The sequence below is a fragment of the Mauremys reevesii genome, linkage group 6 (genome assembly GCF_016161935.1).
Source record: "Mauremys reevesii isolate NIE-2019 linkage group 6, ASM1616193v1, whole genome shotgun sequence".
NCBI classification, from domain to species: domain Eukaryota; kingdom Metazoa; phylum Chordata; order Testudines; family Geoemydidae; genus Mauremys; species Mauremys reevesii.
Genome location: NC_052628.1, coordinates 23248062 through 23270158, shown reverse-complemented (window position 1 = coordinate 23270158; position 22097 = coordinate 23248062). Strand labels below are relative to the sequence as shown.

The 22097-nt window shown below is 44.2% G+C and overlaps 1 protein-coding gene across 2 annotated transcripts in view; it reads right to left on the bottom strand.

Annotated features, from left to right (window-relative positions):
• RAI14 (retinoic acid induced 14) overlaps window positions 1–18061 on the bottom strand; it is a 159488-nt gene extending 141427 nt beyond the window's left edge. Inside the window, exons 1-3 of one of the 2 annotated variants that reach the window (XM_039544733.1) lie at window positions 17914–18061; window positions 16889–17095; window positions 15434–15536 (exon numbers count right to left, since the gene is read on the bottom strand). The gene's annotated coding sequence lies outside the window, so the exon portion shown is untranslated. The remainder of the gene's footprint in view (window positions 1–15433; window positions 15537–16888; window positions 17096–17913) is intronic. The other variant, XM_039544734.1, reaches the window with a different exon arrangement.
• Between the last annotated feature and the right edge of the window lie 4036 nt (window positions 18062–22097).

The following is a 22097-nucleotide window of genomic DNA, read 5'->3' as shown; positions in this document are numbered from 1 at the left end:
AACAGATGGCTGCTTGTGCATTTGATGGAGCTGCAAACTTCTCTGGAAGACATGGTGGAGCACAAGCTTTGCTCAGAGAAAAGTGCAACTCTAATCTCTCCTATACACACTGCAGATGCCATCTACTCCAACTAGTGCTAGTACAAGCGGCAGACTTAAAAAACCATTAAAAAAGCTATAAATTAATGTCTTCATTACATTATTTTTTCAGCAAGAGTCCAAAAAGATTGAATATCTTGGAAAATATAGAAGATACACTGGGATTGAAGTTCAAATTAGTCCAACCTGGGAAAACCCTCTGGCTTTCTCATGAGCGATCCTTGGCTGTTGTCTTAAAATTACTCCAGCCGTTATTACTGGCTTTGGAAAGTATCTACCAAGATGGGATGGATCTAAGTAGTGAGGCTGGTGGATTACTTTTGCTACTACATTCAGAGAAGACTATTGCCATTCTCTCTCTTGTAAGTCTTCTGTTGAAACCACTTGGGGCACTAAACAATGCCATCCAGGCATCTGCTACAACAGTAGTAGATCTTTGTCCAGCAGTAGAAGCTACATTTGGATCAATCAGAGAGCTATCCATTGAAAAAGTACTGGAAGAAGCAAAGACTTCAGTCCAGAAGTTGACTAATGAAGGCATTTATATTGAATCCTTAAGTGAAGAAGGCAAGAAGTGTTTGTTAGACAACTGAAAAAGTACACAGACTTGATTCTTAAAAATCTACAACAGCGACTTATAGATTCTACTCAACCTCTACATAGCTTTTACAGATCCCTGTCCTATAAAACACCTACAGTCGAGTGGAGTGAGGCACTACCAGCAACAGGGGCTGCCATGTGCTCAGGACAGAATAGAGAATTTGAACACAGAGTGGAATATCATATGACGAATAAATGAAGATTTGACTTCAACTTCTTTTTTATCATCACTAGTGGCTCGACCCGATCTTTATGCTATGTTTCCTGGGATGAAAGAAGTAGGAATTCATCTCTTGCTACTCCCAGTCACAACAGCTACAGTTGAGCATTCTTTTTCATCACTGAATAGAATTTTGTGTTTTGAAAGAAGTCACCTTCTGCCTGATCATGTGAATGAACTAATGAGCATATCAGTTGAAGGAATGGAAGTACTGGACACACAAGAAGCCACCAAGATGAACGCATTGCATTCAAGAAGTTCATTAACAGAGTTATGCAAAATTATAACAAGAAACCAAGAAGGATGTAGATGTAGTGCTTCATAGAAGGCTTGAGTGGCCAACTTTAATGTGTGTGATGATTTTAAAACATGAGTTAAATCTAATGAAATGGTCATGAAACATTTTTCAGTTTTTACTATGGTGCCATACAGCCCATGTTCACTCTCACGGTCTCACCCCTCATCGGCCTTGACTCCCCTCCCTTCCCCTGGTAAATTCGAACACTCCCCCTAATTTCAATTCCTGGGGAAACACTGATTCAAGCTTAGATGGGAGGAGGGCTTGTGCAGGTACCCTCTTCATGGGTATGGGAGAAGCAATCAGTAAAGTCTTTTGTCCACTGAAGTCCCACAATGGTCTGTCTGGCCTTCTTTTTGAGGGGAGAAGATAACACCTTTTGTAAACTAGCCTTTCGCACTTGGTAATGCATGTCCCTGGACTGTGGGGGTTTACAGTCTTAGCAAACATTTTTATAGTTACAGAGCAAACACTTAATGTTACCTTATAACATGGGATACAGACATTATGTCAGATTAATACATGCAGTATCCTATGAGCATTGCATAATGTCTAAACACTAAACAGATTCGTAGAACTCTAATATCTATTTTAACAAAATGGACACACAGGCGAGCCAGGCTGGTTTCCAGCTATGCATTTGTCAATGTTCAGTGAGGCACTGGGCATTGGCATGAGCTGGTACCTGATCTGCCAGCGTCACATAGAATTGAACTCCTGAGGGTGTTCTGGGTATAGCTTGTATGAAAGGTACTATACAAAATGAAGTTGTGATTTCTTTGCTTATATATGTAGTAGAGTGTGCTGCTGCTACATTGACAGTTAATGTAAAAGAGAAAAAAAAGTATCCATTCAATTTTTAAGTCTTTATTCATGTGATTGGTGGAACCAGTTAGTCTCTTGGGGGTACCAATATTGCCTCAGAGTTTCATTTTCATTTTTATTCCTGAAAGAGCTTTGACACAGCTCTTGACCATCTCTTAACCCCAGGCTTCATCAGCCTCATTCCTTCCCAAGACTCCTCTGAAGGCTCAGTGAACCTGAACTTTTCACTTGTTTTGTCTTCCTGCGTTGAATTATACAAAAGCATACTCCTTTTCTTGAGTAAGGAATATACAGTATGGTAGTGAGTGGTTTAGGGATGAGGACCAGAATTTGGCTCATTATCTAACCTCCGTATGGCAGATGTGTAGCTAAATCCTCTCTCTGCCTGCAAAGGGGTGAGAGGATTGCCAGATATATAAGTGTTATGAGGTCTGAGGCCTTTTTCTGCAGCCGTATTAGGATAGCAGCAGCCATGAACCAAGAAGCAGAAAGTCACAGCCTCACATTTCATCTAAATTACATTAAAATAATGTAATATCAGGCTGTTAAGAAGGAGATACTGTCCTAATAGTACCCATCATCAACAGATAAAGAAACATGTTTAAAGAAAACTTTGTTTGATAGCATTCTGTGTGGCAAGGAATGACTTATCAACATAGTGGGTGTGAAATCTCTACTTCTTTATTGTTTTGCTTTTATGTTTCCTACTTTATTGTTTATCTGTGTGGTTTCTGTCTGGTTCTTTGATTGTTTCTGACTGTTACAGAACTAATTTTGCAAGGTGTAAATCAACTCAGGTGGTGGGGTATGACTGGGTGAAGAATTTTAGTAAAATGATTGGTTAAGGTATAGCTAAGCAGGACTCAAGTTTCACTATATGAACAGGAGTCCAAAAGGAAGTTCTTTGGAATCAGCTTCAGGACACAGCCCAAGATCAGAGCTGCCAGACCTCAACATCCTGCCAACTATATCGTGCAGAAGCTGGAGTCCCCGCATGACCTGATCCTGGCTTGCCAGAGGTTAAGGATATTACTGTGTAAGGCTCTTTCATTGGTAAAAGACCCTGCAAACCTGCAGGGTGTAAGGTTATGCCCTGAGCCCGTGGAAGGGTAAAGGCTGGTGCCTTAGAGTATGGGGTTACACCTTGAGCCCTAGGAACAAGGTAAAGATGGGTGCCTCAAAGTGTGCGGGTAACAGCGTATGAACATAAAATTAAAGATTAAGTGATTCTGTGCCATAACACTTTGGGCTTCTAGGTTTGAATCCAATTAAAAATACATAATAATGTGTCAAGTATCAGAGGGGTAGCCGTGTTAGTCTGGATCTGTAAAAGCAACAAAGAATCCTGTGGCACCTTATAGACTAACAGACGTTTTGCAGCATGAGCTTTCGTGGGTGAATACCCACTTCTTCGGATGCATCACTTGCATCCGAAGAAGTGGGTATTCACCCACGAAAGCTCATGCTGCAAAACGTCTGTTAGTCTATAAGGTGCCACAGGATTCTTTATAATAATGTGTGGATGTTTCATTCCCTAGTAGAATAATGTCAACAAAATAGCATATTAACCATTTCCTATTGGCTAAAAAAGTATTGGTCAGGATTCAGAAAGAGCTTTATACTCCACCAGCACAGACATAGTTATAGTGCAGTGATCATGATCTAGGGGAATGGGGCTTGAGCTCAGAGACGGATCACAGGGTCTGATGAAAATTAGGAAGAAGGCATAAGTAAAATGCTACTTGTCAACTTAAATGACATTGTCAGTTTAAACATCTTACAGCAGGGGTCGGCAACCTTTCAGAAGTGGTGTGCCGAGTCTTCATTTATTCACTCTAATTTAAGGTTTCGCATGCCAATAATACATTTGAATGTTTTTAGAAGTTCTCTTTCTATAAGTCTATAATATATAACTAAACTATTGTTGTATGCAAAGTAAATAAGGTTTTTAAAATGTTTAAGAAGCTTCATTTAAAATTAAATTAAAATGCAGAGCCCTCTGGACCGATGGCCAGGAACCGGGTAGTGTGAGTACCACTGAAAATCAGCTCGCATGCCGCCTTTGGCACGCCTGCCATAGGTTGCCTACCCCTGTCTTATAGCTTTAAAAACAGGTGTCTTTACCATGTTGCAAATAAGACCTTAGATTAATAAAACTGAAAGGATTGTACTCTTTCTTTACCATTCCTTTCTGTTCACTGTCAGTTTCTACTCAGTTTCAGTATTATGGCACTAGCACAGTGTTCCTCTATCCAGGTTGCAAACTCTGTGGGGGAATCAATATTTGTGTATAAAATCAGTTTTCACTTTTGTAACTTCATGGAAACATTTCCATTGGCCAGAATCAGTAAAAATAATCTTTGTAAACCTAAATTTTGAGCCAAATTTGATGTAACACCATGGGCCTGATTTAAATGAGTTACATTTACACCAGGTTCAAGGCTCCTTTACGCTCCTAGCACAGTGTAAAGTGGTCTTAGTGTAAGTAAGAATCAGACCCTGTCTCTTCAGTCTTCCCTCTGATTAATATTAAATAAAATATAGATTTTTGGACTGAGTTCTGCTCTCTTTTACATGGTCACAACTCTCATTGACTTTAAAGTCAGTGTAGAAGTTGACCCCTTACATCTCATTTGTTATTAAGCTAATTATGAGTGTTAACAAAAGCTAGGTGTGTGCTTAATCTTAAGATCATGATTGCATCTTCAGCCAACACATTCCAGCCATACCACGAAAGATTGCAGTTCTTGTTTTTATTGGTTGCTGTTGTTTTAACTTCCTTAATTACCAAAGTACAAAGGACAGGGTAGAAATTCACAGTGATTAAAAAACCAAACCAAACCAGAATGTGTCTTTAAAACAGAGTTGGTCATTCAGTTATGTGTTTGTTGTTTGGATTATATAGCACAAAGAGAGCTTCCATTCAAGACCAGTTAAGCAAATAGTTAAATAAATTACTTCTTTGCTCAGAAATTGTATTGTACTTGTTAGTGATGGGAAATTACACTGATAAATTGCCCTGTAAAAACACATTTCCTTTGCTGCACATCCCACCAGCTAGCAATTGTTGGTGTGTTCATTTTTGAGCAGGAGAAGAGGTTTATGGCTACTTCCTGGTCCTTGAAATGCCAGAAGAGCAGGCACTAATTTACAGTAATTAAAATGAAGAAACGCAGATGGCCAGTGTTGATAAGCATATTAAAAACTGTAAGGGGCCAATCCTGGAAACATTTACTCACACAGATAGGCTTTTCTCATGCAAGTAATCCTGCTGCAGCAAATGGGATTATTTATGTGGGTAAGTGTTGAGGGTCTGAAATATCACAAGCTACAACCATGTTATTGGATAAAACCTTTTGCCTAAATCTGTACTGTTTGCTTATACAAATCCCAGCAACACACTAATAAATTTTTTGACTAACTTTATATTCTGGGAAGTCTAATAGCCTCACATGAAATTTTCCTTTCTCTGTTATAAAAGTAAATGGTCATTTGTAAATAAGAGTAAATACCTGTCAACTGAACTCCACTAAATGTCAGTTCTCAATTCCATAGGTCAGCTAATCAATAGGATCAATTTATGTTAAATTTTAATCAGTAGGAGTCTTAAGATTTTATTACCCTAGGATGGGATCCATAAAAACAAGATTATACCAGGAATTTGAAACACTGCTATTGATCATTTGGATGGTCTCTAATAAAATGGATGTGTCCCCTCAGGGCTATAAATCTAATGCTCAGGGAATACATTCTAATGTCAGGAGAAGCCATTAAACACCATTATGCTGACAGTTGCCTTTATTGCCTAGGGAATACTCTGGGGTTTGTATGCACTGCATGCAGAGAAACACCATGCCTTAAAAACCTCATTGTGTACCGGGTTTATCATTCCAGTGATACTGTAAACTGATTCATTCTTTACAAATACACACAGTCTTTATTAATAATAATTATTAACAAAATGGCTCTCTCCAGTTGTCTTTCTCCTCTCCTCTCCCCCTTGTTTCTTTGTCTCTGTCTTCACCCCATCTCCTTTCTCTCTTTGTTTGTATCTGTCTCCCCTTTTCTTTCTTGTGCCTCTCCCCCACAGCTACTTTTTTTCTGTCTGCCCTACTCTCTGTTTTTTCCTCAGTCTCCCTTTCCCATAATCTTCTCTCCTGCTTCTCTCTTTATCTCTCCCCTTCCCCCCACCATGCACCATCCTTTCTTTCTTTGTCAGCCTATTTTCTTTTTCAGTATCTGTCTGCACTCATATGTCCATCATTTTTATCCTGGGGTGGCAGACCCCTTTCCATTCCATGCATCAGAAAGGACAACAGAAGCCACGTGATTTAGCTTGTCCCCAGTACCGGGTTTACAATGGCACAAGTGGTGCCATGGAGCTGGGCCCATGCTCAGAAGGGGCCCCGGCCTGCTCCACTTGCACTGTGCCCCAAGATCCTACCAGCCCACTGGCTCCCCCCGCCCACCACTTGCTCCTCTCTCTGCCCCCCTAGCTGGACCCCAGTGCACCTCCGGCTCCGTGCAGGCTCTGCTTCTGTGGGGCCCCACCTGCCTCCCCGGAGCCAGCTGGGACTGGTGCAGAAGCCTGGCCAGTCTCTGCCAGTTTTTTTGGGGAGGAGACTGTGTTGGGGGCTTGGCTGGGCCCCTCCAGGCAAGTGAGTCCTGAGGGAGTCTGGCCAGAGCAGCCCATGGTCTGGCTGATCGCACCACTACCAAGGGGCCAGAGCAATTCTCTGCCCCGGCTCAGCTCAGCAGACACAGTCACCTCGCAGCAGGGCCGGTGAGTGTGGCCGGGAGGCAGGGCGTGGGGGAGTAGGTCTCTGTGGGGCTTGGGTTGGGGGGATGTGCTGGGCTGTGAGGGGGTGGGGAAGATCTGTGTGTGCTAGGGCACTAAGGAGTGGAGGTTCTGTGTGGGGTGCTGGGTAGCTGTGGTGGGGCTGTGGGCAGGGGGGTACTGGGCAGGGGTGGGATTGTGCAGGGCACTGTGCATTTGTAGGGTGGTCCTGGGGTGGGGTGGGACTCTGGCCTTAGGGATTCGGGGGGGGGGGCGTTGCAGAGGTGCCAACTTTCTGATTTCCCCGGGGGTGCTTGATCTCCGCTTTGCCCCAGGCCCTGCCTCTACTGCTCCCACTTCCCCCAAGGCCCCATCCCTGCCCCGCCTCTTCCCGTCCCCTCTTCACCCCCACTCTGCCTCATTCCGCACCCTCCCCCAAGTACCCCCGTCCTCGCTCCACCTCTTCTTGCCCCTCCCCCTCTCCTCCCCCCATCCAGTGCCTCCTGCCCACCGCTGAACATCTTATCAGTGGCGGGCTGGAGGCGTGGAAGAAGCTTATTGGCAGGGCCCCTGATGGGTGCTCAGCACACACACTTTTTTTTTTTTCAATTGGTGCTCCAGCCCCGGAGCATCCACAGAGTCGGCGCCTATGGGGTGATGGCGGGGGGCTGTGTGGCGTGGCATGGGCCCACCCCCGAGGGGAAGGGGCATGCTGGAAGCACAGGGCCTGGCGGGCCACTCTGCGTCTGGCAACTGCGGGTTTGTAAATAGTGCCCTCACACTGGGCTGGGTGGGGTGGAGCCGGGCCATCTCTGCCATGCCATATCCCTGGCTGGTCCCTCAGTTCAGGGACTGACCTCCCTGCACCATGCTCCATTGCCTGCATGGGAGCCCACAAATCTGCTTGGTGCCAGCCCTGCCAAAGGTTAATCTGGCCCTGCTTGTCCCAGGCTGCAGGCCATTTTCAGTCTTCTGAAAGATTATTTTATTTATTTAGATTTGTAAACATGCCTATCTGAGTCCTGAGCACATATACAATCAATCAAACACCGACAGTACAACATAAAACAGACAAACAGGAGAAAATACTTTGTCTTTCTGTTAATTAATTGAACAATCCATCCTTCAAAACTACTCTTCTCCCCTCCTCCCTTTTCTCCAATACTTCCAACACTCATCTATTAATATTCACCCTCCTCCCTGGCGATAGACCCCTTTGTGTCCCTCCCTCTTTGCATAAATCCAGGGGAACTGAAGGGCCATAGAGTGTGCCCTGGCGGCAGCAGACTCTGGGTGAAATCTTAGCTCCATTGAAGTCAATGGCAAAACTCCCAGGGAGTGATTTCCAGGCTTGAGGGATGTACATTTTGGAGCCTGATTTTCATTTACACTAACCACCTCCTTTACATTGCAGTGCTCTGGCAGTGTACAGAGACCTTCAAGTAGGGGTAAATTATACTCCTCCCTACTTTGAAGCCCCTTTATCCTGTCAGAGTGGTGTAAAGAGGCCTTAGTGTAAATGAGAATCAGGAGAATCAATACAGTTTTCAGGGAAACAATTTTCAAGACAGGGTACCTTTCTGGAAGATTTCCTTTAGCCAGATATAAATTATTGGGCTCAATAAGAGAGTAACTGGGTGAATTCTGTGGCCTATGATATGCAGAAAGCCAGAGTAGATGATTATAATGATCCCTCCTGGCATTAAAAATCTGTGAATCTATTAAATTCTTTCTGCTGTTTTTTAAATTATTTTTGATAGTGGCAAAGAGTTCTAAAAAACAGAACATCCTAGGAATGGCGGGAGTCTCAGGAACCAACAATGTTCTCTGTATGATTTGTTTGTTAGCTTTAACCAAAATTAAAATAGAACTTCATGAGTGGGATAAATTTCAATGGCGGTGATGCACACAGAGCCTGACGATGACAGCTTTGTATTGAATTCATAAATTCGTATGTTCCCATAGCAGAATTTGAGTAGAAATTACATTTGATACACATTTTATTTAAAAAAAATCATATTCATGGGCTGTTGTTCATTTTATTTTGTGAAATGAAGCTGTTTAAATAAAAATCAAAAGTCCTTCTCTTCTTTCTCCCTGCATCTGTTGCTCTTCTCTATCTTCTTTCTCTCTGCCTCTGACTGAGCAATAATGATCCGGGAGATAGAAATACTCTATAATCATATGATTATATTCTGAGTGCCTTGTAAAGGTTTTTTAAAGCAGTAATAAAAATGTGAGTGACTGAGTGATTGTTACAGGGATCACCTAGCAAAATTGCTCTGCTTCACTGGCTGTAAAGTACAACATTCAAATGCATTTTCCTCTGTCACTAGAAAGCGGTTTCTTTGGAACAAATGGTCTAAAGGCAGCAACTGATTTGGGTGCAGTTAAGAAATCACTAAAGTCCCAGCTCTTGGCATAGGCAAATCCCAATATTGGAATCAACAGTTTTGCCTTTGCAAAGAGTAGAGGAATGGGCTATTTGTGTCATGAGCGTATTTGTTCCTTGAACATAGTGTAATAGAACAGAACTTCAAGTTACAGGCTGTAGCAAAGGCGGTCGCACGCGTCGACGAGGCGTGAGTTCGACTTCTTGAGTTTCTATCTCTGCTCGATGAATCTCGCGATAGTTCGTTCCCGAACCGCGACCCAACTCGGAACTCCCCTACTCCCCTCGGCAGCTGAGGAGCAGAGAGAGCCTTGGCGGCGAGGTTCGTTTTCGCGGCGTCTGGCGGATATGCGTCGTTCGACGTTAGATTTAATTCAGCCCAGCTACGCTATTAGCTGAATGAATGCATACCCCTAGTTCGACCCCCATTCTTAGTGTAGACCAGGCCAAAGACTCTGATGTATTGAAACATTATGGTGTATGCCAATACTCCTTAATCTCCCAAAGCTCTAAATGTGGCAGCAACAGCAGCTAAATTGTATAGCAAATGACAAATTCACAAAAGTAATTTTTTACTGCGTGCACTGATGCATGTACATTTATGGCAGGGGTCGGCAACTTCTGGCACGCGGCTCGCCAGGGTAAGCACCCTGGCGGGCTGGGCCAGTTTGTTTACCTGCTGCGTCGGCAGGTTCGGCCAATCGCGGCTCCCACTGGCCGCGGTTCGCCCTCCCAGGCCAATGGGGGCGGCGGGAAGCCGCGGCCAGCACATCCCTCGCCCACGCCGCTTTCCGCCGCCCCCATTGGCTTGGGATGGTGAACCGCGGCCAGTGGGAGCCACGATTGGCCATACCTGCCTATGTGGCAGGTAAACAAACTGGCCCGGCCCGCCAGGGTGCTTACCCTGGTGAGCCGCGTGCCAGAGGTTGCCAATCCCTGTGTACTGAGGCAGCCTGGCTCCCAGCCGCTCCTGAGAGGGACGAGCCAGAACAGCCGCCACAGTGGGCGGAGCCACCGCCGCCTGTCCCCGCCCCCCAGAAGTCAAGAGGCGGGACAGGAAGTATAAAGGCCCGGCCCCAGCGCTCAGTTGCTGCCCGGTGGCCGGAGAGGACAGTCGCTACTGACTGAGCTCCTGTTGGACCGAGCCTTCCCCGAGCCCGGTACCCTGAGGAGGACTGGCCGAGCCTTCCCCGAGCTCGGTACCCCGAGGAGCTGTCCGAGCGTCCCCCCGACCTGTGTCCTGAGGAGCAGCCCGACCTAGCCAGCACCCCGCGCCCCGAGGAGCCCATGGTGTGGGACCCTGCGGAAGACCCCAGAGATGAGCAGGTACCAATGGAGGGGGAGATGGGAAGTAGCCCGGGGGTAGCCGACCCCAGTCTGGCTACAGCAGACTTGGAGCTAATGTTGGTGTGTTGCGGTCAGGACCCCACCAACACAGCAGCAGACTAACTGCCGCTGTTAGGGCCCCGGGCTGGGACACAGTGGAGTGGGTGGGCCTGTGTCCCCCCTGCCACTCCACTCACGGGTGGCAGTCTCCCCCTCACACCCAAACTCAGGCCTAGAAGCCTGGACTTACCAGTGGTTGCTCAGCTCCTGCCTGAGGACCTGAGCCCCTGAACTGCTGTGTGTTTGCTCAGCTCCTGCCTGAGGACCTGAGCCCCTGAACTGCTGTGTGTTTGCTCAGCCCCTGCCTGAGGGTCTGAGCCTCTGGTTTACTATTTGTTGCCCCGCCCTGACCTAGGGCTGGGGCTTAAGAGACTGTTTGTGTTGCTCAGCCCTGCCTGAGGCCTGAGCCCGTGTGCTACTATTGACTGCCCCGCCCTGACCTAGGGCTTGGACTCTGGGGACCGAACTGCTTGCTAGCCTCATGTAGTGAGGCGGCCTGGCTCCCAGCCGCTCCTGAGAGGGCCGAGCCCCCACACTGGACCCTTACACCCTGATATAGACAAACAATTAATAGAATCCTAATTAGAGATTACTCATAAATATTTCTTTGTTTATTCAATCTTTTTTTTTTTTTAAACCTGTAACCTGCTAATTGCACGGCTAACTAGACTATGTAGCAATGTGTTCTTATCACTGTTGCCTTGTCCCCCTTATCCTATTCCATTGGTTTGTCTGTTACCCCCACTTCTTGTGTTGTGGCTTAGGCCAGGTTTACACTGCAAACTTTTGCTGGCATAGCTATGTCAGTCAGGGTGTAAGGAGGTGTGATTTATGACTGGCATAGTTAGACATAGTTATAGCAGCAAAATAGCACTTATTTTGCTTGGGGTGAGGAATGTGTAATAAACTATGCTGTCAAAAGCACAGTTTGCCAGTATAAGCTGTGTCCATATTAGAAGCACTGTGTTGATATGGTGTACTGGTATAGCTATATCAGCAACGTGTTCCTTGTGTAGACCTGGCCTTCAGTTAGATTGTAGATGCTTTGGTACAGGAATTGTCTCTTACTATGTTTGTAATGGGCCTAGCGCAACTGGACCTGCCCTGATCCTGACTGGGACTTTGGAAGCTCCTGCAATACAAATACTAAATAAAAGTTAAAATCTGAGGGTCTGGGAAAGGAATTGAACCCAGTCCAACTCCCATTAAAGTCACTGGAAAGACTCCCACTGATTTCAAGGGGCGTTTGTAATAAAGCGGAAGAGATCTGTATATCATTTGAAGATTTAGCCCTGTGTGTGTACATAGGAGTGGAAAGGGAGGGTTATTGCTAGGCCTTCATTCCCATGACCTTAATTCACAATCACTTGTCTCCCTTCTGGCACCACATCCCCCCCACCCCCTCCCCTTCTGTCTTCTTCTTTTCGCTGGGACCACGCCAAACAGTCAGTGCACATTTCACATGCTTCTAGCACTTTCCTGACACATATGCCCAAGTGCCTTGTAGGTCTGACACAGAAGCTTGTGACTGCTCAGGTCGGGCCTAGCAGAGATGGAGGCCTGAGAGATCTTACAATGATGTTTTCTCACAGAAGGAGGTGGTTAAGAGGGGAACTTTTAAAGAAGATGGCTGCTTGCAGAAAGGGGGGAATGCCGTAGGGACCACAACCATGAGGCCTGATCCAAAACCCCTTGAAGTAAATGAGAGGCTTTCCATTGACTCCACTGGATCAGACTCACAGAGAAGGAACTTTGGATTCAAATATTCTCAGGACCCAAAGCATTTGGACTCTGATGTGTTTCCGATTTGTGGTTCCTGCACCTCAGCACTTAGGGTACGTGCTGTCTCATAAATGGTATGAGCGAGAGGACTGCAAAGCTGAGCACTTTCAGGCACCTTACCAAAAACGAGACAACTTTCTTATACCTCCACTTTCCCATTGGGCATGTATAGTTGATGTATTCTCACCCCTTCCAGTTTCATTCACAGCTCATAGTCTCTGTAATGTTTGTTCTCTCCCCAAACATAACTCTACAAAGAGGTCTGTTATAGTCATCTTTCAGGACAAAACTTAACCTTTTTACCAGACAATCAGAGTTCCTCAGTGTTCACAGAACTGAGAAAATAGCCTTAGCCAAATAGCCATATAGAATCCTGAATGGTGATTAGCTAGTGAGTTGTGCATATTTATTTTATACATAACCACAGTCAAGGCAAAGAGTAAGCAGACACAGTAAGGCAAGGGCGGGCAAACTTTTTAGCCCGAGGGCCACATCTGGGTGGGGAAATTGAACTCAGTGCTATGAATGTAGGGCTGGGGCAGGGAGCTGGGATGCAGGAGGGAGTGCGGTGTGTGGGAGTGGGTGTGGTGTGTGGGAAGGGGCTCAAGGCAAGGGGTTGGGACAGAGAAGGCATGTACAGTTTACAAGGGGGCTCAGGGAAGAGGGTTGGGGTGCAGGACGGGTAAGGGGTGTGGGAGGGGGCTCAGGGTAGGGGGTTAGGGTGCAGGAGGGGTGTGGGGTACATCAGGAGGCTCAGAGCAGGGGGTTGGGGTGCAGGGTGCAGGAGGAGTTTGGGGTGCGGGCTCCGGCCCGGCGTCGCTTACCTGGAGCAACTCCAGGCTGGCTGCGGCGTGCACCGGGACCAAGGCAGGCTCCCTGTCTGCCTGCCCTGGCTCCGGCCCTGTGTCACTCCCGGAAGCGGCTGGCACCATGTCCCTGCGGCTTTGTGGGGTGGGGAGTACAGGGCTCCGCACGTTGCCCTCACCTGTGGGTACCTCCCATTGGCCACGATTCCCTGTTCCCGGCCAATGGAAGCTGCAGGGGGGTGGTGCCTGCGGGCAAGGGCACCGCACAGACCCCTCTCCCCACCCCCCAGGGCTGCAGAGATGTGGTGTCGGCCACTTCCAGGAGTGGCGTGGGGCCTGTGGCACCACGGGGATGGCAATCCCGTGGGCCAGATCCAAAGCCCCGATGGATCGTAGTTTGCCCAACCCTGCAGTAAGGGTACTGAATTTATATAGGGGAGGAATGATTACATTGATTTTATTTTAAGTAAGACTAAGACACAAGCAGGCATTTCATTTCTGGTGAATTACACCATTATGAAACGGAAAGTGTTTTGAAATGGAAATAGGAAAAAACCAAGACAAAGTCATTCTTCTGTATTTACTAGGTATTATTGACACATCACTGGTGGCCAGTTGAAAAGCTCCCCTTGTATCCAGTGTTCTGTAGTCCTTCTATGTAATGGTTTATGGTAGATTAAAAATAGATTATTGTATTTTCATAGTAGGTTTCAACTTTTAGAAATCTTTCCTTGGGATTCTGGAAAAGCATTTTTGAAAAGTGCATCTCTGCATTCAGTTCAATCATTTGTTAAGGATTTAATAAACAATAAATCAGAAATTCCTTGACACATCTAAATCAGTCACCACCTGTGTAAAAAAACTCATGCTGCCCATCGATTATATTGCAATAAACCATGACCCAATCCTGCAGATCCTTGCTACCAATGTATTGTTTACTGTCATGAGTAGTTCCAAGTAAGCCAATGCATGTGTTTGTAAGAAACACTATTCAAGGACAGTAGAAGAATACATCTCATATCAATCACCTTATTAATGGATAAAAATGGAGTCAACTGTGTATATTTTGAAATCCAAATACTTTCATGTGCTCACACAATAATAGGCTGGGATGCTGTGAGGACAGACTGACCAATACAAAAATGAGGCATAGCTTTGCAGGCACCAAACAGTTATAAAAACTCAGACTTTGTCTTTGTCAGCATATCCCAGCCCGACAAGCAAGAAGCCCTACTTCTTTTCATGCCCATTTACAAGCTGATCAATACCGTGCTGACGTTACACTGATTTAACTGAGCCTGGTCATAAAGAACAGTAGCATCAATCAGCAGGAGGCTGCCAGAAGCAGACTGATAACACCTCTTCAGCCCATCACCCTCAAATGAGAAATAGACTTGTTCCTTGAGTTATGCCTGCCAGATCTCTGCTAATAGGTATTTACAATCTGTGTATCATGATTCATGGGATGGACGTCAGTAAGATTTAGATAATATACACAATCCTTTGCTTATGACATACAAACAAAAGTGCTTCTCTTGTGGAAATTAACCAAATATCTGCCTCACCTTTGCACTGTACAGAAGGCAACACACATCCTGTAAATGGCTTGTTGGAATGTTCCCATATTCTTAAGGCAAAATGCAAGTTACGTCTTGGATAATAGCAGATTAATTCCTCCCCAATAAAATAGAAATTAAAGCCACAAAATGTTACTGCATTTTAAATGAAATTTCAGCTGCCAGCCCTCTAATTGTGTTTACATGATTCTCTGCCCAAAGTGCAAGTCACTGGTGCTTTGGTGAAATAGGAAACTCACATTCCAGAGGACCCAGACATCACAGAAATGACTGTGAAAAGTTCACATATGAGAGTCAGCTCCAGTCTGACATTGTTTTAGTCAGTCACCACACATTTATGAACTAGGATCCAAAGCTTCAGAGCACAATCCTGGACAAGACTCCAGATGTCCAAAAATGTGCCTAAATATTTATTAGCGAACAAAAGCTGTGTGTGATTAAAACAGGCTCTGTCAGCTAGACAGCCATGTCAACAGATGAACCTACCCACCTATGAACTGTCAGCATTACACTTTGATGATCTCTGCTGAAGTCAATTTTTAGTTGTTAGTCATCCACATCTATAGATGTGCTAGTATCTGTGTTGTTCCTCTTCCTTAATTAACACTTTAGAGTCCCCTGTAACATATCTAAAAATGGTAAAAACTAGCATGAATACCTATTATAAATACCTTTTCTTGAATCACAAGTACTAGCTTCCTTAGAGTAGTAAAAATATTTCCCCCTTTGTAGACCTGGTCACCAGCCAACTACCCCTTTGGAGATTGCTGTTTTCTGTAAAATAGTGAAATGTAGGGTTTAAATTAGAGAGAGGCCTGAACCCGAACCCTAACCACTATCCTGAACTCTGGAGAGGTTTCAATCACTGGATCCAAACTTGACAAGTTTGACCACATCTCTATAACTGGCCAAACCCAAACACTTGATCTGAACATGCCTGAATTTGGGGAAAGGATCTGATTCCAGAGCTGAACTCTTTATTTTGAGCCAACTCAAGTGAAGACCGAAGATTGTCATAACTGACTAGTAATTCTGGGTGTCTTAATGTTTGGGTGCCCAATCTGAAACACATGTGAGGGTCCTGATTTTCAGAAGGTGATACTCTGAACTTCTTGAAAATCAAGCTTCTTTAAGGTGCCCCAGTTTGGGCACCCCAAATCACTCGTCACTTTTGGAAATCTTATCTTGAGTACAATTGTTTAATAGCCACCATGATCCACTTTGTAATTATTATGAAATTGATACATAATGCAATAATATCAAAGGGGTTAAAAGCTTATTTCTATGCATCTTAATTTACATGTCTAACATAGGATAAAGGGTTTGAAAAACTAATCCACTGTGTGAAATTATCTAGTTTTGCTTCATAAATGTCCCCAGAAATCGTTCCTAAATTATGCACTCAGGGATTGATTTAATGTCCACTGAAGTCAATGGGAATCTTTCAACTGATTGACTTCAGTATGTGCTCGATAGATCCTTCAGATCCTGGCAGAAAAATTACATGTGGCCTGAGCCTTCTGTTTTGCAATCCAAAGTGTGGCCTGGAGAAGGAACCCTCCTTATCCGTGGGGTGACATTCTACCACTACCAATAGTAGCATCAGCTGGGTAAATGAGGGTAAACCCACCTTCTCAGCGAAACTAGTTGGTCTAATGGTTTCAAAAACATAAGACATGCCAAAAGGCCAAATTCTGTGCTGATTTGCATCTTATAAAATCCTATTGACAGCGATTTCATAGGTATTAATGAGGATAGGGTCTAGCCCTGGAGGTGAATCCAGTCTTCAAATGAAACCAATTTTAGAAACTATTTAATATTTATGTTGTCCATAATACTTCATACTAACTGATTTTCTTATCTAGAAAAGTCTGTTTCAGTATATTATCTCATCAGGATCAATAGTGTTTGTACTTGCTTCCAAACATAATAAAAGGTAGCACTATATCACAATAGCTGCTATAACACTCCATGCTATTTACTGGGATTTCTCTGTTAATGGCTGTCCTTTATATATGAACACGAAACATACGTTTTTGATTTTTTTTAGGGTAATAAGTCTTTTTAAAGAAATTGCTACCACAACCAAATTACAAGTCTATAGTATTTCCATTAAGAAATCTTACTTTCCTGATGTCTAGTGCTTTTGATGATGTGTTATGCAGTCCAAAAACATGGGGTGAAAATTGTTCTTGTGACCACAGAAGCATTTTAGATTCTTCCAGTGAGGCCTGTATCCAGGTCGTTTAAATATCTTTGATTTATGTTTCCTTTCTTCTCTCTCATTTATAGCATTGTGGAGGAGCTACAGAGTTTTTTCAGAAGAATGCAATCTAAATGGGAACAGATTAACTTTTGCAAGATTAAAGACCACTTTGCCTTATTTCATTCAAATTCAGATCCTGAAACCTAGTATGGGATGCTGGCAGGGGATGTATCTGCAGCAATACTGGACTCCAGCTACCCACAACTAGCAGAACAGCCCTGCCACACTCCAGCAGGAGCCTCAGATTTGGAGCTGTCACTGAGCGGTTAAAGAGTCCTTGGGGACTGTTACCATTACAAGTTAGAGTAGCCTTGAGATTGCTCTAAGTTTTTCAGGAGTAGGGCTGTGGGGAAAAGAGGGGAGAAAGGAGACAAACCAGACCTTGGGATTGGGGATTGCCAAAGTGGTGTAAAGACACATTTGGTCTCCACAACCACTATGGGGGTAGGGGAGGAAGGCATGCTGAATAACTAATTCCTACAAGCAATCAGCTGCTTCCAAACACAAACCTGACTAATGCCCCTTTAGCTTATTAGATTGCAAAGAGGCATTCATTTTTTGCTTAAATGCATGAATATAACTTGGCTCCACCACATCAAGCTGGAAGACCATTCCAGCCATCCACCATCTAGTTGTAAACAAATACTTTGATCATTTCTTCACACACGTTATCTCTTAGCTTAGAACTTTGTCCATTATTTTCAGACTGTCCATTAATATCATTAGAGTATGTAAGAATGTGTACATAGTTCACATCTGTCATAAATTTGCTGATTTACAAAACATTCTTGACAAGCCTACATGAGATGGCTGCATACTAAGTAATTGCTTTGGGGAGATCTCATTAGACACGGTAAAATAGAAGTGAAAGATACAAATTCCTACAAGCAAACCGCTACTTTTCCCGTAGTATGAACTCCAGATAGGTAGTTGCATTTTGAGGAAGGGCATATTTTCTGCGCCCTCCTCTATAGGACATCATAAGCTTGAAAAACTCTCAGGAATGTACTGCTGGCTTGCCACCGGTAGCTTGGAATAGAATGTCCCTTTGCCATTCAAGAACCTCCATGATTGTGATGTTCTTCAGAATGTGGAATGGCTGAAAGGACTGACAAATCTTAGGTAATATACCCTGGCAACTACCACCCAGCCCAGGCTAGAATGATCTGCAATTTTTAAATATATAGCATTTGCAAATTTCAACTTAGCATTGTGTGTGCACTCTTTTCACTCTACTTAATTCACTTGTGTCCACGGAGCTTCTGGAAACCGCAGCGTTCCTCTAAGAATATACTGATGCTTAGTTTTACGAAGTACCATTTCTTTGACCTTGAGATTCCACAGTCACTTTTCTTTGAGGATGCACTGAATCTTTTTTGAAATGCAGAAACTGTACTGTTTGTTGTCTGCTTTCAGGCCCTTCCCCGTCTCCTGGCCCTTCCACCTCTGCAGCCCTGCCACGCTCCAGTAGGAGCCTGGGATTTTGAACTGTCACTGACTGGTTAAAGAGGAATTGTTTCCAAGATGAATTATGGTGAACATCCTGGACAGGGCCAACAGGTAGATGCAATACTAAAGGGAAAAGGATTCATTGGCAAGTGGAAAGGCACAGACAGGCAGAACAAGGAGAGACTTGCAGCATTTTTTTTCCCTACAGCTGGAACGTCACTTGAGGGAAGAAGATAGAGCACAGCAGAAAGACCTGTTTGCAAGGCTGCTGGCATTAAGGGCTTCAGGAGCTCAAGCTCCAGCGCTCCCTATATCACATCCTGAATCCCCTCCATGGCATGCATTGGACCATACTATGGTTGGATGGCCCATGCAATCAGGACTGGACTGGATGCTAGGGCAAATATACCCCCAGCAGTCCTTCACTCCACTCCAGTTCTTCTCCCCCATGCAGTGGCAACAAAAAGGGAAAGGAGAACCGTGGCCAGGGGAAAAGTAGGGAATTATTTGTCTGCAGTGGTTTCACTGTTTTGCCCTGTTTAATGTTTGTGTTAAGCACTTTATTTTATTAATGGTTTCGGTGTTGGTTTATTACTGGTGTTTTGGTGTTGTAATGCAAGCTGTCCCTGACAATGGTTTAATATTCTTTTTTGTAACACAGGCATGTTCACAGGTAAAGGGTTTTATTAAAAAAAGTTTATTAGCCTCCTATCATATAATGTATATTTCAATGAATAAAGACAAAGACCTGATAAGGCACAACAGGGACGTTGTATCCCAACACAATTTCTCAATACATCTATTCACATCAATCTATAATGAAATTGCACAGCTCATGTCATACAAATCACCACCACGCCATTGTATAAGCAGTCACTTCACCCACAATTAAGCATTCATGACAATTAAGCCCTCACCCCATTCATAGCATACAGCAACACTATTTCATTTACTGTAAAAATTACTGTACGAATACATCCATAAATGTGCATCCGACGAAGTGGGTATTCACCCACGAAAGCTCATGCTCCAATACGTCTGTTAGTCTATAAGGTGCCACAGAACTCTTTGCTGCTTTTACAGATCCAGACTAACACGGCTACCCCTCTGATACTTGAAACCACCCTGGATTTCTGTTGCCTGTATGCATCCTGCTCCAGCTGTGACAGGTGCACTTTCTGGCTGAGCGCACTGGTTCATCAATCCATTACTGTCATAGGTCCATTCAGAGGCAAATGGCTCTCCTCTGGCTTCACAAAGATTATGATGAGCACAGCAAGTCCCAATAATGCAGACAGCATTGATGATACTGGAATCCAAACTGTTCTGTGCACAGCGCCAGCATGATTTCAACCTGCCAAATGCACTTTCAAAGCCTCCATTCTGCACCTACTGAGAGTATTATTAAACCTCCTTTTGCCAGGGCCTCTGAGATCAAGCTACGATCTGATAAGCCAAGGCAGTACGCGCAGTCCCTAGAATAACAGTGGGGATAGTTACTCCATTTATGACAATGAAATTTGATGGGAATAGTGTCCTTGACTATCCCTGAAGGTAGACTCCTGGCATCACAAACTTTTCCAGTGCAGCCCACATTGGCATCTATAAATCGGCCTCTGTGGTCCACCAGGGCCTGCATGAAAAAGGAGTAGTACCCTTTATGGTTTACGAACTCATGTGCTCCTTGAGGACAAACTGTGGGCACATGAGTCCCATCAATGACCCCAGCATAGTTTGGAACCCCCAGTCTCTCAAAACCAGCAATTACTTCAGGGATATTGTTTATGTCCACCCCCTTTTGGTAAATCACATGCCTGATTACCTCAGAAAACTCCACCACCAACTTACCCATAGTTGACGTTCCAACACCAAACTGGTTAGCAACAGAACTGTAGCAGTCTGGGGCATCCAGCATCCAGATGGTTATAGCAACCCATGCTGGACCAGCATAACCACTCTCATGCATGTATCATGACACTGGAGGGACATGGTAAGTTGTTCACAAAGCTCCAGAAATTGTAGATTTCTTCATATGCGAATGTTCTAGACCCACTGCTTGTCAGTCCAGCTCTGCATGATGACAGGATCCCACCAGATTGTATCACCCTCCTCCTCCTCCGACAGGTGCCTCCAGTAGGTGAAAAAACACTGCTGAAATGTTCACCAGCATTTCATGTATGTTTTGCCCATTTAATGAAACAGAAGTGAAAGCCCAAGCAGGGCAAGTTCTTCAAATGGTGACTCCTCCGTGTTGCCAATGCCGACTCCGGTTGCTGGGAGCATGCAGACCCAAAATATGGCTCAGCAGGATGCATTGGCAGGCTGCAACAACTTCCTGTAAAGTGCCATGGGATGGACACAGACCCTCAGTTTACATTAATTACAGTGTAGACATACCCTTTGTGGCAAAATCGTGGAGCCTCTGTTCTGCCCATACCCTCTTAGTCTTCTAGACTGCTTGGCAATGTTGATCCCACCCTCCTTGAAATTTTATCCTTCCTCAGTTTCATTACTCTGTCTTTTCCTGATTCTTCTTCTACTTTTCTGATTGTCCCTTCACCTTCTTGTTCTGTGGGTTCTCAAGGCTCTGTTCTTGGACCGCTCCTCAACCTCAACACCCTGTCTTTAGCTGATCTTATCCACTCACATGACTTGAACTTCCATCTTTAAGCCAAGTTATTCACAGATCTACCTCTTCACTCCTAACCTGTCTTCCTCCATCCACTCCAACATCTTGGCTTGTCTCTCTGACATCTATTCATGGAGGTCTCAGTTTCAATTTAAAATTAACAGAGTCAAAACTGAATTCTCTATCTTTCATCCCAGACCTGTCTCTTTCCTTCCTTTCCCAGTCAGTGTGGACAGAACCACCTTTCTCCCAGTCACTACAAATTCATTTTCTCCCCAAGCTTATTAGTGTGCATACCCAAAGTAACAGCTCTTTGGATTTTTCTCCATTTAACTGTGAACCAATGACTGAAATTAAATTACTTCTTCAGGGACTTAACAGTTCCTGTTAACTTCATCACCAGGATTCTCATATTCCTTTATAGAAAAATCCTGTGAAATTTAATAGGGATGGAAGTAATAGTGTTTTATAGAAATCAAATAGGACCCACTAGGAATTACCTAACCAAATATAGCATTTAATAGAGAATGAGTTCCTGTCTATTGAATTTAGAACCCAAACTAAGAAACTCAATAGAAAATGTTATAGGTTTGTTTAGAAATGCTGTAGAAAGAATCTTCCTCTCTATAAAATTCTATAGGACTTCTTCGTAAGGACTCAGCTGTATTTGTTTGTTTAATTGAAACTCTCATTCTGACGAGCACAAGTGTGTGAGAATGTCAGATTTTCACTTTGCATTGTAGATTCAATCCTCTGGTCACAGTGTTGATGGAAGCAAAATAAAACATGAAATTTAAAAATATCAGTTCCCTGGTATATGGGGGGAAAGCCATCCAGTATTAAAGACAAAAAGGTTGCATTGCTATGTTGTCTGGAATTCTTTGGCATGCCGGCAGAGTTGCCAGCTGGCAGTAATATAAAAAATATTAGAAGAGCATCTGCAAGATATTTACAGCGAGGGCAGAGAGAGGGGGAGAAACATCCTTTGGAG